Consider the following 22,878-nt stretch of genomic DNA (forward strand, 5'->3'; position numbering starts at 1 on the left):
TTTTATTTATTTATGATAGTCACAGAGAGAGAAAGAGAGAGAGGCAGAGACATAGGCAGGGGGAGAAGCAGGCTCCATGCACCGGGAGCCCGATGTGGGATTCGATCCCGGGTCTCCAGGATCACGCCCTGGGCCAAAGGCAGGCGCCAAATCGCTGCGCCACCCAGGGATCCCCTAGACTATTTCTTTTAAGGAAATGCTATGATATTACTTTGAAGGCTATGCTTTACATTATTGAACCTGGCTGTGAGGAAGGACTTAGGCTTTGTATAATCACCAAAGAAACCAGGTCATTTAAAGGAGAAACCTGGTGACCATCAGAATATGCAAATGATTCATGATTAACCAGCATTTTTCTTGTAAACAGTTTATTGTCCCACATAATTGAAATGCTTCCTTGTCTTTGTTTTGCTGTTGTGCTCGCAGCCTCTGCTAATATGATCACAAACTCTCAAACAGGGGAGTATTTGAGTTAATATGGTTTTATTTCACTCATTGATCTAACAAGTATGCCCCACAGATAGCAATGAACAAACCAAATCCTTGCCCTCCTGGAACATTCTAGTGAAGCAAAGCGTGATGATGGTTGATGGAAGGGGAGGAAATATCTAGAACATAGAGCTAACAGAAACTGCTGATGGATGGGATATGTGGGGGCAGTGGTGAGAGAGAGATCAAGGATGACTCCTACATTTTTGGCCTGAACAACTGGCAGATTGCCCCTTCTGCTTACTGAGTTGGGGGAGACAGGGAGAAAAGGATCTGGGAAAGCAAACCCAAAAGTTCAGTTAGGGACATGTTGAGTTTGAGACCACCAGGGACGATGTGAAGGACACAGATGGGCATATGGGGTTTTCGTGTTCAGGAGCAGTCCAGGCTGGAGATGCAAACTGGGGTGGTACTGGTTTCTCAAGGGTAGCTTAACACAACAGAAATATGTCGTCTCTCTGTCTGGAGGCTGGAAGTCCAGAATCAAGGTGTTGTCAGGGCCATGGGCCCTCTGAAGTTTCTAGAGAAGACTGAAACTCTTTCCCTGCCTCTTCTGGTTCCTGGTAGTTGCTGGCAAGCCTTGACATTCCTTGGTTTACAGCTGTACCACTGCATTGCTGCCCCTTCATACACACGGCCATCTTCCCTCTGTACACGTCTGCATTTCTTTGTCCAAATTTCCCTCTTATAAGGACCCTAGTCATTGGATTATGGCCCACCCTAAACCAAGAGAGTGCAGGATCTAGAGCAGTGCCTGGTTCTCAGGGAGCTACGTTATAGAAATTCAGAGTAGGCATTTAGCAACTTTTGTAGCCATATCACCAGGCACTGCTCCTTCTTGTACCTATTCATTTGTATTCTCTTTCTTAAAAGTATTAGTCTGTAATCAACAGGAAATAAAAATGTAAAAATCTCGATCCCTTGCAACAGGCCTAGTAAGTTAGGAACTTGGAATTCACCTTGGATTCGGCAGTGTGGGTGGTCTTGATTATGGAGGTTTTGTTGGAGTGAAGAAGAGAGGGGCCTGAGTGGAACTTGTTCACCAAGATGGCAGATGTGAGGGACACCTGGGTGGCTCAGTGGTTGAGCGTCTGCCTTTGGCTCAGGTTGTGATCCTGGGGTCCTGGACTCAGGTCCCTCATCGGGCTCCAGGTAGGGAGCCTGCTTCTCTCTCTGCCTCACTCTCTGTGTCTCTCATGAATAGATGAATAAAATCTTAAAAAAAAAAAAAAAAAAGAATGGCAGATGTGAAAGGATCCAATGAGTCCAGGTAGTGCTTTGCTCTGAAGGGCAGTGAATCGGATTGGCAGGAGGAGAAAAAAGTGGGGTGAAGGGAGATATTTCTTATTCTTTAGGTTGGAGGATCTTAGACCTTGTCTGCATGGTGAGGAGAAGGAGTAAGTGGACAGGGAGAGGTGGACGAGGTGGAAGACAGGACCAGGGCCTGCAGGCTGGTTGGAGGGGGTGGCATCCTGGGTCCCCTGGAGGGTGGACCTCTGATGGGAAGGAGCAAGGGGAGCATGTCGTGTCTAGAGTGACTTCCCTAGTTTTAGCACTGGAAGTCCCATATCCGGGGAAAGCTTACCTGTCCCAGGGCCGCTCCCCTCTCCCAGTCCAGGCAAACCAGGACAGGTGGTAGCTCTATCAGCAGAACCTGCCTGCTGGGAGGCCCAGGGCTTGATGGAGAGAAGATGAGGTAGCCTTTGATCGTGGCTTCTATTCTCCTGGTGACGCAGGGGCGGAGGCTGGAGGGCAGAGAAGGTGTGGAAGGGCCATCTTGGGAAGAGGGAGAGGGAATTTACCAAGAAATGCAGTAGCACTTCCGGGCAGTGCCAGATGGTCATGTGAGCTCTGTGGTCACAAGCTGTAAAGGGATACCAGTCAGAGTGACACTGGGGTGTACGCTCCGCAAAAATCCCAGTGGCTAACATTCTGCCATGTGTCATAAGTGAACACAGGACACTAACAGTGCTGTCCTGGAGTATGGTGAGCATGGACACAGCATTAGGGACGCCTTCCTAGTCTGTGGGACCTCCAGATAGAAACAGAGCCAAGGCCAACTCTCCGGAGAGTAGATGAACGACACTTTCTTCTCGACCTCTCTCCCCTTAGGGACTGTTGACAGTTCCAGTGTGGACGGGTCACGTTGTCCACACCCTTTGTAGCTGCTCTCCTGCAGGAACGCCTCAGAGGCTCGCTCATATCAAATGCTTCTTTGCAGTTTGCACGAGCAACAATTTAACAACAGAAATAAAAAAATTGCGCCCCCTTGATTCCATTCACCTTCCTGTCAAAGGGGCGCAGCTGGATCGCCGCCGATTTGGGCTTATACTGCCTATTCTCTCGCAGATTTTAGATATTTGGTCAAAGTAGGTAACTCAAAAAGTAGCCAGGTAAGGATTTGGAGTTAGAACACCTGGATCTGAATTATCCCCCGACTGGTTTTTGGCCGTGTGAGCTGACGAAGCTCAATCTAACCTGCGAGCCTTTGTCTTGTCACAGACGCTACCTGTGCCGCTACCTGTGCCCGCCGCTTCACAAGCTGCATGAGGGAAGTGTTGGGCGTCGAGCACGGGCTGGCCACTGCTCTGGTTGTTGGCTGTGTGGTTCTGTGTGGTTCTGTGTCTTTCTTCGGTAGATTCCAATCCCGTAGCCCTAATCATAGAGACCGAGACGACTGCTGGCGCATTGGGTGTGGCAGTTGGGTTCCTGGTGACAGTTGATTATGAGGCGCTGGACTGGGGACCAGGGATGAGGTGAGAGCAGGGCGGGGGTGCAGGGAGTGAGGCACGAGCGTGGGGTGGGGATTGTGGCAAGAGAGGGAAAATTCTGGACCGTAAGATACTGAAAGTGCAGTCCTTCTAGGCATTGCTAAATCCTAGGGGCTGCCTTAAAATGGGATTATAGAAATAATGGCCTGGGCCCTCTGTTTGGGAATGCAGGGGGGCGATGAGGCCAGTTTAGAAAGACTTCTATTTAAAAGTTTACTTGTCTGTCACTTAAAGTTTTCGCCTCCAGCTATTCAGGAAATTCTATCCTATAAAATGATTCATTCATTCCCTAAGGGTTCAGCACAGCCGGGGTTTTACTGGGTCAACCACAGAGGCTCAATTCCTGGAAGATTGTTTCCATTTTGTCATGGACTATAACTTTGAAGTAATATTTTTGAATGCTCGATTATGGAGAACTCAGAACACTTTTTAGAAATTAGCTCTAAAATCCTTCGTGCTTTCTCTCTATGGTAGGTAGGAATGCTTGCTGATCTTAATATTACTTTTAATGCACTTAAAAAGGCAACGTGGAGTCCACTTCTACCACCATCCAGACACCTCCCCTCCAGGAGATCCACCTTACCTCCAGTTACTGAGGGATCCTTTGGTCTTCTTGCCTTGCTCTCAGTGTCTGCCTTAAAATACTGTTATTCTCATCTCTCGATTTTCCACAGCTCAGGGCTTGGTGTCCTGCTCCTCTATCACTAGCTGCTGAAGAACTTTATTTTCCCCATTAATTAAATTAATTGATTCTTTCAAAGTAAACTCTATCTCCAACATAGGGCTTGAACTCACAAGCTGGAGATCAAGAATCTCATTGCTCCACCAACTGAGCCAGCCAGGCACCTCCCAATCCCTTTAATTTAAAAAAAAAGATTAAATCAAAAGTCTTACCAGTTATTTCAAATAACTCAAAACTGTTTAAAGTGAAAAATGAAAGTCACTCCTGCTGCTCTTCCCAGGATCACCCCTATTCTCTCTGGGAAAGCTCTCCAGGCGGAAGGCTGCAGGACTGTGTCTGGTGGATCCGGGGCTCTGGTTCCAGATCCTGGAGCACTGGTCCATCTTTTCTGCTGCATGTTGCCACGGGGGTCTCTCATTTCAGCTACAGCAAGTTTCCGGGTTTGTTGGCAGGACCCACTGTGGACAGGGCTTACGTGACCTCCAAGAGAGGCTTCCTGTGGATAGCCGTGAGAAATATATTTGACCTCTGTGTCCCTCAGTTTCTTATCAGTGACGTGAGGGGGGTTAGGACACCATGGTCCTCTGCACTCTGTACTCTTTGCTCTAACCCATCTTGGTGTCTAGCCTCCTCCCCCTCAATTAGTATTTCTAGTTTCTTTTACTTCTTTTGTCTTTTTTTTTTTCCCTCAGCAGAAAGACTTGTGTTGAGGTGCAGAGATCAGAGAGCCAGAGTCACCTTTTGGCTGGTGACTAGCTATGGGACCCTGCCAATCACGTGGCCCTCCTGGACCTTCATTTTGAACTCTGAGAAATGAGAAACCAGGACTGTTTGATCTCCAGGAGGCTTTCTGATTCCGACACCCCATGATTCTCACGACCTCGCCCTACCCAGGGCTGACTCCTCCGATCCAAAGGGAATAGTCAGCTCAGGGTTTGTTTGCTGCTTTCAGCACAGGTGTGGGTACAGTAGGTTTTTGAGCAGGAGACAAACTGGGGGAGCTGGACTCTCTTCTAGAGTCCCTGAGTCAGCTCCTCACGGTCTGACTTCATTTTTCTCACCTGGAGTGTTGTATAATCCCAGAATAGCACCCACGCCCACTCTCAACCCTGAGTGTATTTGGGGTGCATTCCAACTCCAAGTAAGAGCCATTTGGGGAGGACATCTCATCTGTGAGCTTGGAAACCCCTGCTCCTTGTTCCTGGGTGTGATGTGAAGAGGGCTGGGATGGCCAGCCGTCCTGCCTTGCCCTGGATGGTCTCATGTCCCAAAAACATTCAGATCACACCAGGACAGTTGGTTCCCCTACCAATGCTCCCCTTCAGGGCCTGGCCCTGTTCCTGAGTAGGCTAAGGAGCCAGCAGGGCAGTGAGACTCAGAATCAGCTGGGGTGCCTGATGGATGCAGATTCCCGGGCCCTTCTCTGGAGAGCCTGATTCAGTAGATCTGGAGACTGGAAATTTGCATTTCACAAGGCCTCCAGGTGAGTCTGTGCAAGTGGTTCAGGTACCACCCTTGAGACATATACTGTACTTGGGGGAATGGGGGGACAGAGCCTGCTCCTGCCTTCACTTTCCTTGTACCCCAGACAGCAAAAGCCTGGTGGGGAACTACTAGCACTCACACTGAAGTGAGTGTTGTGGATGGGCTCATTTCCTTAAGCACTTAAGCGTCTGCCTTTGGCTCAGGTCATGATCTTGAGGTCCTAGAATCCAGCTCCCCCCCCTTCAGCTCCCTGCTCAGTGGGGAGCCTGCTTCTCCCTCTCCCTCTACTACTCCCCTCATTCCTGCTCTTGCGCATGCACGTGTGCGTGCTCATACTGTCTCTCAAATAAATAAATAAAGTCTAAAAAAAAAAAGAAATGAACACTGTAACATGAGTAGCATGAGGACCGACAGATTTTATTCCTCCTCCGAACCTCCAAAGTAATTCAGTGCTTACAAAGCTCGGCTTTGTTCATTAAGAGGGTTGACTTGGCATTTTTCTGCAGGGGGCCTGCAGGGAGGGTGAGTTAGTGGCAAGAGATGACCATTCCCTGCAGTTTATGTCAGACTCCCCTGTCTCACAACAGCCCTGCTCAGTTTGCTGCATTGTGGGACCCCTCTGGTGGAAGGATGAGGAGACCATCTCTAAGGCCCATTGCAGCTCCAACCTTCTGGCATGGGGGGAGGGGGGCGAGCAAGCAGCCCTGGTCTTCTTCTTGGTACGTAGTTGTCATTTCTGTTGCTTAGGAGCTCACCCTTTTTCTAGGGTGAGTCAACGAACTCGAGTCCCCAAGGCACTTAGCTACAAGAATGATTTGAAGGGGACCCAACATGGCTTGGGAAGGGTGAGCATATTCACAGTTCCAATGGGCTTGCTCAGTCTCTGCTGCCAAAGAACAAAGTAGCAGAGGCATCCCTCAGAGGGAAGAGGAATGAAGCCAAGGCCCCACAGGTCTGCAGATGAGGAGCACGAGGTTCATCGGCTCCTGGGAGGACCTGCCACTGCTGGGGTTCCAGGAAGGCCAGCCTGCCTGGCACCACTGGCCATGTTGCCTCTACCCATTGGGCTCATCACACTGGTGTGAGAGTTGGGCTGAGGGGGCTGTCTTGGTTTGGATACAGGATACCATAGACTGGGTGGCTTACTAACAATAGAAATGTACTTCTCATAGCTCTGGAAGTCTGAGGTCAGCGTGCCAGCACGGTCAGGTTCTGGTGAGAGCTCTTTTCTGGGTTGTGGCCTGCCAGCTTCTCCCTGTGTTCTCACTGTGGGGTGCTGGGGGTAGGAAGTGAGGGAATTCTCTGAGGTCCTTTATAGAAGAGCACTAATTCCATCACAAGGGCCCCAGCCTCATTACTAATCATCTCTCAAAGGCTTCACCTCCTAATATCATCGTGCTGTGTGTTGGGGGGTAAGTAGAATTTCAACAGATGAATTCTGAGGCAGCACAAACATTCAGTCTGTTGTAGGGTCCTTCCAGGGACTGGTTCCTTGGGTAGCCCTAGGGGTGTCTTGTGATGGCTGTGAGTTGAATCTTGTCTCAGTCATTTATCAGCTGGGGGACTGGGGTAAGTCATTAACTTCTCTGAGCTTCAGTTTTCCCATTTGCCAAACGGGGTAACATTCCTTATGCTGTTGAGAGGATCGAAGGAGATAAGCCTGCAAACTGCTTTCGCACAGTGCCTGATGCAGAATAAAGGTTAAGCTTTGTTATTATTAGTGATAGAAAGTGGCAGAGGCCAGTAAAGAGGTCTGTATTAATTTGCTTAGGCTACCGTAACAAAATACTACAGACCGGGTGGCTTCAACAACAGAAAATTATCCCCTCAGAGTTCTGGAGCCTGAGAGTCCAAGATGAAGGTGTCGGCATTGGCAGGTCTGATTTCTCCTGAGGCCTCTGTCTTTGGCTTGCAGATGGCTACCTCCCCACCTTGTCTTCTCATGGTCTTTCCTGCATGCATCTCAGTATCTTTGTGGGTGCACATTTTCTCTTCTTCTTCTTTTTTTTTCAGATTTATTTATTCATGAGACAGAGAGAGAGAGGGAGAGAGAGAGAGAGAGAGAGAGGCAGAGACGTAGGCAGAGGGAGAAGTGGGCTCCCTGCAGGAGCCCAATGCAGGACTCGATCCTGGATCCCGGGATCACACCTGAGCCAAAGGCAGCCGCCCAACCACTGAGCCACCCAGGCGTCCCTTCTTATTTTTTATTTTTTAAGATTTTATTTATTTATTCATCACACACACACACACACACACACACACATACACACACAGAGGCAGAGACACAGGCAGAGGGTGAAGCAGGCTCCATTCAAAGAGCTCAAAGTGGGACCCAATCCCGGGACTCCAGGGTCATGCCCTGGGCCTAAGGCAGGCGCCAAACCACTGACACTCCCAGGAATCCCTCACATTTCCTCTTCTTATAAAGACACCAGTCAGACTCAATTAGGGCCCACCCTGTGGGCTTATTTTAATTTAATCATCTCTCTAAAGACCCTGTCTCCAAATGGAGTCACTTTTTAAGATGACAGGGGTGAGGGTCTCCACGTACGGATTTAGGGACACAATTCGGCCGAGCTCTTCAGGGTTTACAGGACTCTTGCTTGCTTTCAGTGGGTCAGGAAACCCTTAGAGGAAGCCAATGTGATAGGTGCTCCAGTGGAGGCTGCTGGCCATTTGAGGCCTTCTCATGGATCCAATCCATACATTTCCTTAGGAGGTGCAAATCTGGGCTTCAGCAGAGAACCAAGTGGCTGGGGTGTAGGTCCTCAACTTCTTGGAGCCTTCTAAGGACAGGCTTAGAGCCCACCTACCCAGGGGCAGGTGTCAGTCCATTAACTTTCAGTCCCAGGATGAGCTTGTGAAGGTCACTTGTCAAGCCCCCTCCTCTTCTCCCCTCCTAACTCTTCTCTTCCACAACAGTCCTCCTGAGCTACTTTGGGGACTTCCCCATTATCTTGGCAGATCTGTCCCTGCTGACCATGAAAGCCTGAGTTCCTGGACTCAGCATCACTTTACCTGCCATTCGGCTTTGATTTTGGCTGAAGGTGGGGTTCTGAGGATGACATCCTGTCTGCCTGTTGCTGGGGTGAGGGTAGGCAATTCCCACTGTTGCCACGAACATCCCAGATCCCTCACCTTGATCTCAAGGCTGTCTTGGTTTCAGCCTCTTATTCATGTCTTGTGTTATTTAAATGGTTTGGGATTTGGTAATCTCTCTGTTTATGGTCATTCTGAGGGTGCTTGAGGTTGAAGATGGTATTCTTTTCAAACCCTTTGGCTGTCTCAGAATTAACTTAGAATTTCTGACTGTGCACATGGCAGAGGGTATTTAGACACAGTCCTCTTATAGGGAGATATATTCCTGGGCCAGAGCCCCTGAATCCAGATCAGAATTCAAATTATATCTCCTCCTGAAAGGATCTCCTCAAGCCACCCCCCTTCTCTAGGGGAGCTGAAACACTCTGGAGAACTCACTCAGCTCCTATGGGCACCAGGTTGTAACCTTCTTGGAAGACAGTCATGTGGTGCCAAGTGAAAGTCCTGGGTTCAAATCCTGTCTTTGAGCCGTTGATGAGCTGGGTCTCCTGGGGATGTTCCTGAGTCATTGTGCCTGACACATGTCAAGTACTCAGAAAACCATGGCTGATTTTATTCTTACTATTATCACTCATTCATCCTCCTCAGCCCCAAATGGCATTGAGTGTAGTGGTTTTCCCTGGAATGAGGATAAGGTGGAACAAATTACCCTGAAGCCACGCTGATCCTTGGGGAAGCTGATGAGTGACAAGTTGGACAAGAGTGGTAATAGCCAGCTCTGAGGCACCGCTAGGTGGAAGAACAACCTGAATTGTGGGAGGAAGCAGAGACAGGTTTAAACTATCTTCAAGCACTCCTTCTGACATGTGAAGATAATGCCGTTTACCCTTCCGGAGATGCAGTACCTAGGTATGGAGGGGGTTTGGAGTTGAGATGCTCATGGGACATCTGACTGTTTCGAGTAACACATGGGCAAAGGGTGTGCATATTAGTCTTGCAAAATTTGCAGATCTCTTACAAGGTCACACATTGTGTGAAACCAGGAACAGCTCGGACTCAGGGGACAGAGGTTGTGGAAGATACCCGCTATCTCCCATCTCTATCACCCCCCAGCTTGGGAAGTCTTAGATGGAAGTCAAATAAAACCATGGCAAGGATGGGGAACGCCCTAATGAGGCAGCCACTGGGGGACTGCTCTGACAGGGCCTGCCTACCATCCCTACCCTCCAAATAAAAGCAGCTGGTAAGAAACTATAGGAATCCAACTGATACCTCCAGCCCCCCTCCAAATCCACTGTCACATGGGATCAGAGCTCCTTCCTGCAGACAGTGCAATGGAACAGGTCGTGTGGCATGGGAGGCGGAACCTCAAGCTTGAGTGGGGCTGCATGCGGTTCTGACTCCTTACTTACAAGCTCTTTCTTTCTTTCTTTCTTTCTTTCTTTCTTTCTTTCTTTCTTTCATTAGCCTCTGTTTCCCCCTTGCTAAAAGGGGGTAATAATAGCCATGCACATCAGAGCAGTGCTGTACAGATGAGACTATAAAAGTGAAATGCTGGGCATAGAGGAAGAAATGTTATTGTTCTCTTTGGGGTGGGATCTGTGATCTGCCCATTAGGTTTCTTAGAATATATTGCTAATTGTCACAGGTCCTGAAGTGAGATTATTATTATTTTTTTGAGACTAAAGGCTTTTGGTCTTCTAGAGAGCCTTATTTTTTTTTATTAAGGATTTTATTTTTAAGTCATCTCTACACCCAACATGGGGCTTGAACTCACAACCCTGAGATCAAGAGACTCAGACTCTGCTGACTGAGCCAGGCAGCCAGGTGCCCCTTGAGAGTCTTACTAATAAGCAACCATTCTAAGCATTCCAGCAACTGTCCTACCTGGTGGCTCGCTGGGCAAGGACCTGGGATGGGCATAGGATGATTGTCCAGGGTTGCAGAGGGACCGGGAAGAACAATGGGCCAGATGACAACCTTTCTCTGACTGGACATTTTGCCCTTGGCTGCATTCCCCAAACCACCCATGTTATTCAAACTTAAGTTTCGCCCCCAGGATTGTTGTGAATCTTTGGTTGAGGAGAGATGAGTTGAGACCCGTCCTTGGCACGTGAAGGTGATACCACTGGCCCACAGCTGGAAGGGCTGGCCAAGATGTTGGCTCCTCCTGGAATCCTGAACGGGTCTCTCCACGAACCTTCCCCATGACTGCTTTTTAAACATGTGAGGAGCTTTTGTTTTTGTTTTTTAATTTTTTTATTTATGATAGTCACACAGAGAGAGAGAGAGGCAGAGACATAGGCAGAGGGAGAAGCAGGCTCCATGCACCGGGAGCCCGACATGGGATTCGATCCTGGGTCTCCAGGATGCACCCTGGGCCAAAGGCAGGCGCCAAACTGCTGCGCCACCCAGGGATCCCCCTGAGGAGCTTTTGATATTTACTTCACTCAGCATGTGGCAAGTGGCTGCAGCTGTGCTAGGTGCGCAGAATGCAAATATGAGAGAGATGTCCCAGTCTGTAGGTGGCTCTTGGACCTTCCTGCTGACAACTTCTGGTCTCCTCTCTGGTGGAGAAGGGCGAGGAGGGTGTTCTGTCCCTGGAGACAGCAAGAGCAGAAGCTCAGAAAGTGAGCGGGCCCCAGGTGGAGGAGTGGCCAGATGGTGAGACCAGGGTGGACTTATCTTTGGGGAGTGGGAGCCACTGGAAATGACCTGAGCTGGCTTTAGTTTTTTCTTATAATTGTAATAGCTATCACAAGGGTGATATGGAGCATTTCTTGTGATAGGCATTAACTAAAGGCTTTACCAAGTTATCTTTTTCTTTGTCTTTTAAAAGATTTATTTATTTATATTAGAGAGAGAGCATGCACAAGGGACTGGGGGGAGGGGCAGAGGGAGAGGGAGAGGAAGACAGAATTGTGAGCAAAGGAGCCTGATGTGGGCCTCCATCCCAGCACCCTGAGATCATGACCTGAGCCGAGATCAACAGCCTGCTGCCTGCTTAACCAACTGAGTCACCCAGGTGTCCTCTGAGTCATCTTATTTAAGCCCGTTTTACAGATGAGGCTGGGACAGCGCACAAAGTCCACAGACAAATCCACATCTATCCAACCACAGTCCTTGATATTAAATGGCTCCTCAACCTCCCTGAACTTCAGAGTCCTCACCTCTGATACTTCCACTTCCCCATGGGGTTGTTTTATAAACTTGGGAGAGTATATGGGCACTTGGTACAGTGCCTGGCACATTGTAAGCTCTCAATAAACATTAGTCACTTATTTTTGGTATTGTTCTTGTTATCTGTTGCAGAGAGTGCTCACTGGCATGCCAGGTGTTGGGTGGTACCCTGGAGTTTGAAACCACATGGGCTGGTATGAGTAAACCTCACTAATAAAACCACTGCTGCTAGAGCAGGGTGCTGACTAGGGTGCATGGCCAGAGTGCCTGCATCACCTTGGTTGCTATGGTTACTGACCGGGACACCTCACACTCTCTGTCCCAGATGCCTCTCCAGCTCAGGTGTGGGTGACCCTATTCCCACGACGCTTCTCTGAGGCTTCCTGCCACACCCTCTGATTTCGGTTTTGCTACAGCTGAGCAGTGGCTGATCCCACCAGTAGCAGAATGGTGGATGCACTGGAGGGACCGAAGTCCAGGGAGTTGTTGAAAGTCTCCAAGGGAGACAAGGTTAAGGCTGGAAGGGCATGATCATGGGAATGGAGAGAGGAGCCAGCTTTGGGGATATTTTGGATCTACACTGATAAGATGTGGCAATCTAACATTATGAGAAGACAAAGGGAGATGTGAAAAATAGGGACTATCTCTCACTTAGATGGCCGATGACCCTACTGCTTCTCTTTCCTTGCTCCCCTCAGTGGATCTCATCCATCCCCATGGCTTAAAATAAGTTTCTAGGCTGACAACCACCAAATTCCCAATTCCCTGAGTTCCAGCCTTGAGTACTTAGCTGTCTCTTGCTCTTTTCACTTGGATGGCTCTCAGGCATTTCAAACGAAACATCTCCAAAATAGAACTCCAAAAATGAGTTGCCTGCCTCACCCCCAAACCTGCTTTTCCATCTCAATCAATGGTACAACTCTCCCTTGGGTTTAAGCTAGAAAATATGAGGATCATCTTTGATGCCTTCAGCTTCCTCACCCCTGAGGTCCCCCTTATCAGTGAGGCCCATAATCTCTACCTCGGGAATACATCACAGGGTAAACAGGTCACCATCTGCCCTGCCACCATCCTGGACCAAGCCACCCCCATCCCTCACCAGGGTGACTGGGAGTGCACACTGTCTCCCCTCTTCTACTCTGGCTTCAAATTCCAGCCACAGTGATCTTTTAGGAACACAAATTCGAATGTTAATCATCTTACCTCATGACGTCCAACTGCACTTAGTATAACAGCTACCACCTTCCTGAGGCTTACAGGATTCTGCAAGGATCTCAGCTTCATCTGACCTCTTCTTCCCCTTTGGCTCTTTGCTTCAGCCTCATTGGCTTCCTTGCAGTCCTCATAATATGCCAAGTCTTTCCTTCCTTGGGTCCTCACCCATGGTTTCCCTGTTCCCGCTGTCTGGAATGCTGTGCCCCATCATTGCCGTTCCTTCTCATCCTTCAGACCTGAGCCTGAATGTTTCCTCTCAGGTCACGCCTATAGCCTGAGGAGGTTCCACATCTTTTTCAACATTCTCTTTAGTTAAACATTTCCTTCAGAGCTTGCATTGGTCACAACTTGAAAATTGTTACTGTTCACCTTGTTTATTGGCTGTCTCCCCGACCAGAGTGTCACCTCTATGAGGCCAGCCTCATGGAAGGTGCCAATAGATATTCGTTGAGTTAGTAGACAGGTGGATGAAGAGGGTACACACCTAGGCAGCACAGAGGGCCAGGAATACCCAGACATTCAAGGGGTGGGCAGAGGGGCTGTCAAAGGGTCATGGAGACTTGAGAATGAGGGACAGGAGAGGTCAGTCACCAAGAGGGGAGTGACATATTGGTTGGTAATGGCAAACCTTTCAGTGATGATGTTGACAGAGATGATTTTTCTCATAGTTGGAATGTCTAGCGGCAAAGCTCTCAGCCAGTGTTGCTGAGGTGCTCTTGGCCTTCCCTCAGCTTCAAACATCACATCCTCACACAATCGAATTCAAAGACAGGAAACAGGGAGCAGCATGGGGCAGACATCCTCCTCACATGTCTCTCTCTCATTGGTAGGGGGTGGGATGGTGGAAAGGCTGCCCCCAGAAGACCTCAATGGATGTTCCTCCATATTCCATTGATCAGAAAGGACACATGCCTGACCTTAGGACCAGGCCCTGTGCCCATCTTGCTGAAATAAAAGACTCTCTTTCCTGTCCTTGAACAAAGTTGGGCTTGTGCCAGCTAAGGAGAAGAGGAATGGCCCTTTGTAAGCAATGCACAGTGCTTGCTCTAAGCACATTTCATAAAGAGTTTTTTCTGTTGGTTTGATTGAGAGGTCAGATGGGATGGATATTGAGCCGTGGCTGCTGGAGTTGATACTTACAGACTTATTTGTGGCCCTTGAGAGAACAGTTCCCATAGAGTGGTTGGGCTGGGCTGCCCACTGCAGGCTTGGGAATTAGTGGGAGAAATTTAGGAGAGGAAGGCAGACTACCAGGAAGTTTGATATTAAAGGTAAGAGGAGAGATGGAACAATTTCTGGCCACATGAGGCAGACACTAAGAGGTCTTTCCAGTTTGGGGCAGACTTGAAGATGTTTTGTGGATGAGCCAAAGAAGCCAGCAGGAAAGAGGGGGAAGCAAGATGGGGTAGTTGATTCCCTTGCCTTGAAAGAGGCATGGGGATGGGTTCAAGTGCACAAGAGGTGGTGTGTTACTGGACAGAGTGGGGAGGCTTCTCTGGAGACTCAGATGCCTTCTGAGATGGGGGAAGGGTCACAGGATGGTGGAGATGCCCAGGGATGAAGACTCCCCTCACTTTCCTTTGTGTGACAATGGGTTCATTTAGAGTAAACTGGGGACCTTGACCTTTCCATCACCTTTGTTTTAAAATTCCAATATAACAGACTAAAAACAACAACAACAGCAAACACCCCAGATGCATTTGTGTGGTCCTACACTCGAAAGTCCAAGGACAAAGCCTGATTCTTGGGTTTCTTGTTCAGTTGTTCTGACGGACAGAGCTGCCCAGCACAAGATCAGGGGTGTGGTTATTACATCATGCCATCCAGAGGGTGCAGGACACTTAATGGACAGCACAGAGCTTCCAGATCCTGTAGCTGATGGGCAAGATGGTGGAGGGAGAGCACTCTGAATTGGGCAGAGAGGACTCGGGTCCCAGGTCCAGGCGTACCACTTACAAGCTGGGGTTCATTGGTATCCTCCAAGCCTGTAACTTCATCAGCAGTTGGTTGGGTTGTGACAGCAAGTCTCCTCCCTCCCTCTGCCCACAAATTTAAAATGTGCATGCTCCTTATAAGGAATTAGGGGAATGTCTTCCTGTCCCCTCCACATCCCTCTCTGGGGAGTTTTGACCCTGCTCAGACCCCCTTGAAACAGTACGGTGTTTTTTTTTTGTTTTGTTTTGTTTTTTTTTTTTTTTTACCATTAACCCTGGTCCCTCACTTCTGGCATCTTTTCCCCTTTGTTTTGGGGAATGATGGCATAGGGCCCAGCTAGTAGGATTGGGAGCCAAACCTTTCTCCTCTATTTATTCAGAGCGTAGCTATGGATGCAGCAAAAAGCAAACAGAAGTTTGACTAGATATATGAGCTCAATATTCCACAACATTTAAAGCTGGTGCCTACTTACGTAGGAGGCATACAACACAACATTATGTTGAAATGAATAATAGCCCCAACAGAAAAAAAGAGTGTATTTTTAAGAAAAAATCCTTAGTGGGACGTCTGGGTGGCTCAGTGGTTGAGCATCTGCCTTTGGCTCAGGGCATGATTTCAAAGTCTCAGGATCAAGTCCCACATTGGGCTTCCCTGTATGGAGCCTGCTCCTCCCTCTGCCTGTGTCTCTGCCTCTCTCTCTCTCTCTCTCTGTGTCTCTCATAAATAAATAAATAAAATCTAAAAAAAAAAAAAAAAAAGAAAGAAAAGAAAAAGAAAAAATCCTTAGCAGGAATGTTTGGATACTAAGTTGGCAAGATTGACATTGACTCTGTGTGTCTCCTCCTCAAGAGCTCATTAATGTCTACCCACATCGCGTGCTATCTCTCATGGTGTGAGTTCTGAAGGAGATACATCTTCTCTTAGGTCATCCTCTTTATCTGGCACGTGGGGTTGGATGTTGACCTCAGGAGGGCACCATGCATGTCTCATGGCTTAGCTGGGAGATGCCAAAGTTGGTAAGAAGTGAGGAGCAATATCATTTTGTCCCATCAAAGCTACCACAGAGAGACCAGTCTTGCCCATCACTGGGTCGCCTGGATTGCACCTCGTCATCTCCAAAATGCGACTAATGATTGTTTCTCCCTCATGGGATGGCTATGGGGATTCCATGGGTTCATACCCATGAAATGTCTAGGAAAGTGTCTGGATGGAATCAGTCACTCAATCCACAAACACAGGGTGCCAGTAACTTGTCTGTTATACTCTGTGGGAAGGAAGCCCCAGATGCATCTCTGCTCTCAAGGAGACAGCATCTATCTAGAAAAAGAACCTGGACCTTGTGGATATCAATAGAGAACCCGAGAAGCCTCCAAGACCAGCCCGTCCCTGCAGGATGGTGTCCTGGAGGGCCAGCAGCTGCTGGGTGGGATGCACTGTCAGCTGGCTCTGCTTAATCTCCTGGCAGCCGAGCAGGGAGAAAGGAGAATCTGGTATTCATTGTGTGGTTGTTTCTAATTTCCTTCTGCTTTTGAGATCCTCTTCTGAGGGAGAACAATGCCCTGAACAAGGCTCGGACTTCCTTGGCCGGGCAACCGCCCAGCTGTGGGGGAGGTGCTGCCCAAGACAATACTATGGCCGGCACTCCAAGGGCAGATGGCTTTTGACTCTTGTCCTCTGAGAGTGCTGGGGACGGTGGGATTTGGTGGCTGGTTTGAATCCCAGCCTTTTGTTTGCTTTATATCTTTGGGGCTTTGAGCAAGTCCCCCCATCTCATTTATGAGTGTTATTTATAAACTGTCTCTATTTGCCAAGGAAGGACAGTCCTTCCCCAGGTACACGTACTGGTACAGGAAAGTTCTGTGGCTGGGTGGGCAGAAGGGACCATGGAACTCCCATAGGACCTAGATTCTGGAGCCACAGTCGGCACCATGTACTCCCATCCCCATGCCACTGTACCCCTAGCAGGAGGGGGTGGTGTTGGGTCCTTGACAGCATCGCCCTGGCCAGGGTCAGCGCACAGACCTGTGCCTGGGAGGGACCCACAGCAGAGGGCCCTGGACCGGGTATTTCCCCTGCCGGTGCCTTGAGTCTGATGGGGGCAGAAGGCGCAGGACTAGGACCAAGGAAAGGGTGTGGTTTCCTCATCCCTTTCTGTCTTCATACTTGGCCTCTTGTTTGTGGATCTCAGTACATTTGTCAGCTTTGCTGGGTTTCTCTTTTACTACCAGAAAGTGGAGAGAATCCAGAAGTGAGTGACCCTCCTATGGACCGGGACAGGAGAAGGCTGAAGGGCTAAGGTCTTTCAAATCCACGGGGTTTTACTGAGGGAGAGGCTGTGGGAGCGGCTGTTGGGAATCTGATGCGAGAGGGCCACAGTGGGGCAGCCGCCTGTAAGCTGGGTGCCCACACTTGAGTCCATCCAGCACCACCATCACCCCCACTGCACAACCACATGTCCTCCGGACACTGCTTAATGGTCCCCTTGAAATAAGATTTATTTTTAAGACCTTATGTTTAATTAAAAAGAAATCTTTGTCATGACCGTAAGTGAAATCTGGCATTTTTCTAATAATTGTTGAACAAGTTCATAACTATTAAAATGAAAAGATTCATCACGGAACTGATAAAATCTTGGTCTTTGTGTACATTTTTGGTGTGGGGCCCTTACACACAAGGTGCTCTCCATGATGGTGACGTTGGGGAGCTTGATGTTGGCAGGGAATAATGGGTATGGTGATGAGCATCGATGGTGACCCCATCGAAAACGTTTCAGGAGGGCACCCCTCCTGCTCGACCTGAGGCCCCCAGCTCCATGTCAGCAACTTCAGTGTGGGAGAATGACAGCGTCTCCTTCAGAGGCTGAATGAGAATGGACTCAATTCATATATTTATAAGGTGTTTAGAATAGTGTCTAGTGTGCAGTAAGTGTTCAGTAAGGGTTAACAGCCACCATAACTTGGGAGGTTCCAGCTCAGGGCTGCCCTGGGGGTCCCATCACTTGCCTGCTTGGCAACAGGGCGAGGACAGATCCCATCTCCAGGCTCCTTCCCTCTCTCCACCCACCTTTGTTGCTCTCCAACTCCTCTGTTGAGACAGGTGCGGTCAGGTGGTATACCCATCATTTTCCTCATGATGAGAGAATTAAAACTAAGATGTGGTCATAGTGTGAGTCATCTCAAAACACCCCTATTGGAATGAGTGGTCATCTGTGTCCACTGGACTCTCAGGACCCGTGCTTATGTCTGCTGCTCTGAGTAACCCTGGTTGTTTCTGGAGTAGGACGTCTGGCTTGGAGGGAGAAAGTTGCTGTGGGAAGCAGTCCCAGGTTCCCTGGTGGGACTGGAAATTCTGCCTCAATCCCTGGAATTTTGACTTCCTGTTTGGCCTGGCTTTGTTCCCCCACGTATTTGGCTCTGGCGCATCCTCCCCCTCCCAGGATCCGTTTCCTTATCTGTAAAATGAGGGGGTTGCACTAGATCGTATCTAAAGCTCCATTGGGCTTGAAAAAACTATGATTTGCCTCCCACCCTCTCACTGTTCCCTCTAGCCTCTTGATTGACAGAAGGAAGGTGGAAAGGAAATGGGAGGAACCAGAAGAGCCTCGCAACCTACAATGTACAGGATGGGCCCCACAGCACAGGGGTTTCCAGCCCCAAACGTCCATCTGTGGCACTGAGGCTGGGAAACCTTGTGTGAGGGGAGGGCAGGTGAAGGGAAGTAAAAGGAAGGGCATTGTAAGTGCCCTAGAGATGACAAGTGGGTAGGTGAATGATGATAACAGGGCAAATCCAAGGAGAAAAGAACATGTGTGGGGAAAAGTTTTATCAAGAAGGGACAGTGAGAGTTGTTAGGATAGGAAGAAGTGTCTGCAAAGTGATCACAGTTAGGGTTGTAGGAGTAAGTGGCTGGCCTGAGTGTGTAAACAGTATTGGGAGGAACTGGTATCCCCTCTTCTTTCTGGCTCATTTTGAAAGATCCCTCCCTCACCCTGCCCTAGCCCCAAGTTAGGGTTTCTGGGATTACAGCAATGCAGCCAGTCAACAATGGTGCCTGTTGATGCTCTAAAGTGGCCTTAGGATAACAGACTGGATGGTCCAAAAGACAGGTAGTCATTATCATGTAAGCAACAGCATATAAACCAGGCACCGTGAGTTCTTCTGTGCGACTCTTGCTCTTTATTGAAATAGCAGGTAATCAGTTACCTCCAACTCTAGAGGAAGATACCAGTAAAGCAAGATGGAAGGAAATTAACATAGAGAGGATGTCTTGGAGACTTTGCGGATGGGCCAAGTTTTCTAAAACAGAAACCAAAAGCACTGACTGTAGAAGAAATATTGATAAGTTGAGCTTTATCAAAATTATAGCCTCTCCTTATCAAAAAGCACCATTAAAAATGTGAAAAGGCAAGCTTCAGACTCAGAAGAAATCTGTAATGCATACATTTGACCAAGCATTCATTTTCAGGATGTATGAGGAACCACTATAAATCAATAAGAAGGGTGCCTGGGTGGCTCAGTCAATTAAATGTCTGCCTTCGGCTCAGGTCATGATCCTGGGGTCCTGGGTTGGAGCCCTGTGTCAGGCTCTCCACTCAGCGGGGAGCCTGCTTCTCCTTCTCCCTCTGCCTCTGTCCCTCCCTCTGCCTGCCCTTTGTTTCTCTATTAAATAAATAAATAAATAAATAAATAAATAAATAAATAAATAAATCCTTTAAAAAAAAGTCCCTTAAAATTAATCAATAAGAAGACAATGACCCAATAAATATTGGACAAAAGATTTATTTATTTATTTATTTTTTGGGCAAAAGATTTAATAGACACAAGATAACATATCTAGATTGCCAAATACACTATGAAAAGATGCTCAACATCATTACTCATTGGGAAAATGCACATTAAAAACACAAGGAGATGCCACTACACACCCACCAGAATGGCTAAAATGAAGAGTGACCATACCAGGTGTCACTGAAGATAGGAAGCCACTGGAACTATCATACATTGCTGTGGGGAGTGTAGAAATGTACAGTCCTGTAGGACAATTGTTTGCTATTTTCTGTTCAAGCTCAAGATATGCCTACTCCTTGACTCAGTCAATCCCCTCCTGGGTGTATGTATCTAAGAGATATGACAATACAGAGATATGTAGAAGAGTGTTCAAGGCATTGTCTCCAAACTTGAAATTCCCATCAACTGGAGGTTGAAGCAATGAACAAACGGAGTATATCCATATAGTAGAGTACTACACAACAGTGAGTATTACGTGTGGATTTCATGATTATGAAGTTCAAGAATAGGTAAAGCTAAAATATGAAGAGTCAAATCATAGTTACATCTAGTGGAGGTATGTTCTGTTCTGACAAGGTGCGTGAGAGAACATTTTGGGGTGTTAGAAATATTTGATGTCTGGATTGGGGTGGGGCTTATATAGGTGCGTATATATGTAAATAATTATCAAGCTGTCCATTTATGCATTTTGTTTTTAAAGATTTATTTACTAATCTGAGAGAGAGAGTGAGCAGGGTGGAGAGATGGGGGTGGGGAGGCACAGAGGGAGTGGGAGAAAAATCCTTAAGCATTTCCCTGCTGAGCATGGAGCCAGACATGTGGGGCTTGATTCCAGGATCCTGAGATCATGACCTGAGCCGAAATCAAGAGTCACTCAGCTGACTGAGCCACCCAAGCATCCCAATTATTTTATTTTATGTTTTATTCTATTTTAATTGCAGTTGGTTAGCATACAGTGTTATATTAGTTTCAAGTATACAATAGTGTAATTCAATGCCTCCATATCATAGTACCCCTGTGCTCATCACAAGCTCACTTCTTATGTATTTGATTGCATATGTGTAAGACTTTGATTTAAAAAAAATGAAAAGAAATGCAGATTCTTGTGTCCAAGGGAAGTAGTAACATTAGTAATTTATCGAACACTCAACACTCAATAATTTATATAAAGCTGGGTGCTTTGTATAAATTATTTTATTGAATCCATCCAAGCCACATTGTTGGCTAAGTATTATTTTCTTTTTACAGAAGAAGAGGAAACTGAGACTTCTCAAGGTAAATAGCTTACCTGAGCCTCACCACTGCAAAACATAGGAACCAGAACCTGAACGCTGCAATCCATGTTCTTGCTACTTGGCTTGGGATCTTAGGGTGATGTAGGTGCAGCATCAAAGCCTCTCCTCCAAGCATCAAGGTCTTAGATACGATTTTTAAAAAGATTTATTTATTTTTATTTTAGGAGGGGGGGAAGAGGAGGGGCAGAGGGGGAGAGAGAATCTCAAGCGACTCCATGCTGAGTGCAGTCTGACACAGGGCTTGAGCTCACGGCCCTGAGATCACGACCTGACCTAAGCTGAAACCAAAAGTCGGACACTCAACCGACTGAGCCATCCAGGTGAACCTGACACCATTTAAAAAAAATATTTTTTATTGATTCATTTGAGAGAGAGCACAAGTGGAGGGGAGAGGCAAAGAGAGAAGCAGACTCTGTTTAGGGGAGGTATTAGCTGGGATCCTCCCAACTCTATTTTTTAAAGAAAACTTCAGGGGTGCCTAAGTGGCTCAGTAGGTTAAGCATATCTGCCCTTGGGGATCCCTGGGTGACTCAGTGGTTTAGCACCTGCCTTTGGCCTGGGGCATGATCCTGGAGTCTTGGGATCGAGTCCCATGTTGGGTTCCCTACATGGAGCCTGCTTCTCCCTCTGCCTGTGTCTCTCATGAATAAATAAATAAAATCTTTAAAAAAAACCTTCAACAACAACAAAACAAACTTCCTTTCCACCCTCATTGCATAGGAACCAGATAGAGGGAGGTATATCAAGACCAGAACAGATCCAATGGCAGAGTAGTTTTAGCTTTCAAATCTACCCTTCCCAAAGACAACAGTTTGTTTAGATGCTCTACCAAGGGATCTTTGCTCAGTCTGTGCAACGCTAACAAATGGCCTCCTGATTTTATGGAGAGATGCAAACAGTGTTTTGAATAAAAATCCCTTTGTTATTGTTGTTTTACAGGGCTGTCGCAGTGGCCAGGAAGAAAACTGCCCCCTCTGAAAGTTGTTTTTGTGACTGTTCTTTGGAGCATTGTTCTAAAAATGGGAAATTACATGCTGCTATGCCAAAGGAAATAAACACCTGCAGTTAAAGGAATACCTTCCATGAGGTGGCTTTTAGAGCCCCAGCCAGTTCTGGATGCAGAGCTGCTGCAGAAATTCTACTTGGTGTGTTTCTTTGCGTCTAAGGGGATGGGGTGTGGGCTTACATTTGTAACCAGGGTGAGCTATGGCAACTACGGGGCTCTGATGATTGTCTTTTACTCATTTATTCAATAAACATCTACCAAGCATCTATGTGAGGTCAGTGTTGGTGGCCTTCACTCCTCCTTTCCCTGGCGTTAAAAATCAACAGGAGAGTGGAGCACCTGTGTGGCTCAGTCGGGTGCAGTGTCTAACTCTTGATTTCTGTTCAGGTCAAGATCTCAGGGTTGTGAAGCTGAACCCCATGTCAGCAGCTCTGAGCTGGGTGTGGAACCTGTTTAAGAGTCTCTCTCTCCCTCTCTTCTGCCCCTCTTCCACCTCTAAAAAAATAATTAAGATGTTAAAAAAAAAAGTCACAGAGAGTTGGCTTCTGGTCACTTTTTGCCAATTTTCAGAGCCAGTGCATGACTTCTGCCTCCTACCTCCGGTTGCCAGGGTGCATGCAGAAATTCTTGTTCTATCATGTGAGACATCAATAGGTGATTTTTTGGTTATCTGGTTAATAGTTAACATTTATGAACATTGGTATAATTGCAAAGTAATTAGGTCACGAAATTCATCAAGTATGAAATGAATATAGTTCAGATAGATTTGTGGTTTAGAGAGAGTCTGGTTTTATAAGCTGATCTTACCTTTATGGGAAGCAAGTGGATTCAAGTGGATACAATGAATTTCAAACTTTCTGGAATGCATTGACTTTGGTTAGAACTTCCTGCCCATGAACACATGCATTCCTCCAATGGGTTGGCCAGAGAATGATGACAGATCTTTGGGAGTCAGAGTTATCTCTCTGGGACCTCTTGGTGACTGATGAGGTCC

The 22,878-nt window shown here is 47.5% G+C and overlaps 1 long non-coding RNA gene across 1 annotated transcript in view; it reads left to right on the forward strand.

Annotated features, from left to right (window-relative positions):
* The window catches only part of LOC125752920 (uncharacterized), a 41,560-nt gene extending 19,410 nt beyond the window's left edge, over positions 1-22,150 (forward strand). Inside the window, exon 2 of the long non-coding RNA XR_007403539.1 lies at positions 21,818-22,150. This is a non-coding gene — a long non-coding RNA (uncharacterized LOC125752920). The remainder of the gene's footprint in view (positions 1-21,817) is intronic.
* The last annotated feature ends 728 nt before the right edge of the window (positions 22,151-22,878 follow it).

The sequence above is a fragment of the Canis lupus genome, chromosome 18, assembly GCF_003254725.2.
Source record: "Canis lupus dingo isolate Sandy chromosome 18, ASM325472v2, whole genome shotgun sequence".
Taxonomy (NCBI): domain Eukaryota; kingdom Metazoa; phylum Chordata; class Mammalia; order Carnivora; family Canidae; genus Canis; species Canis lupus.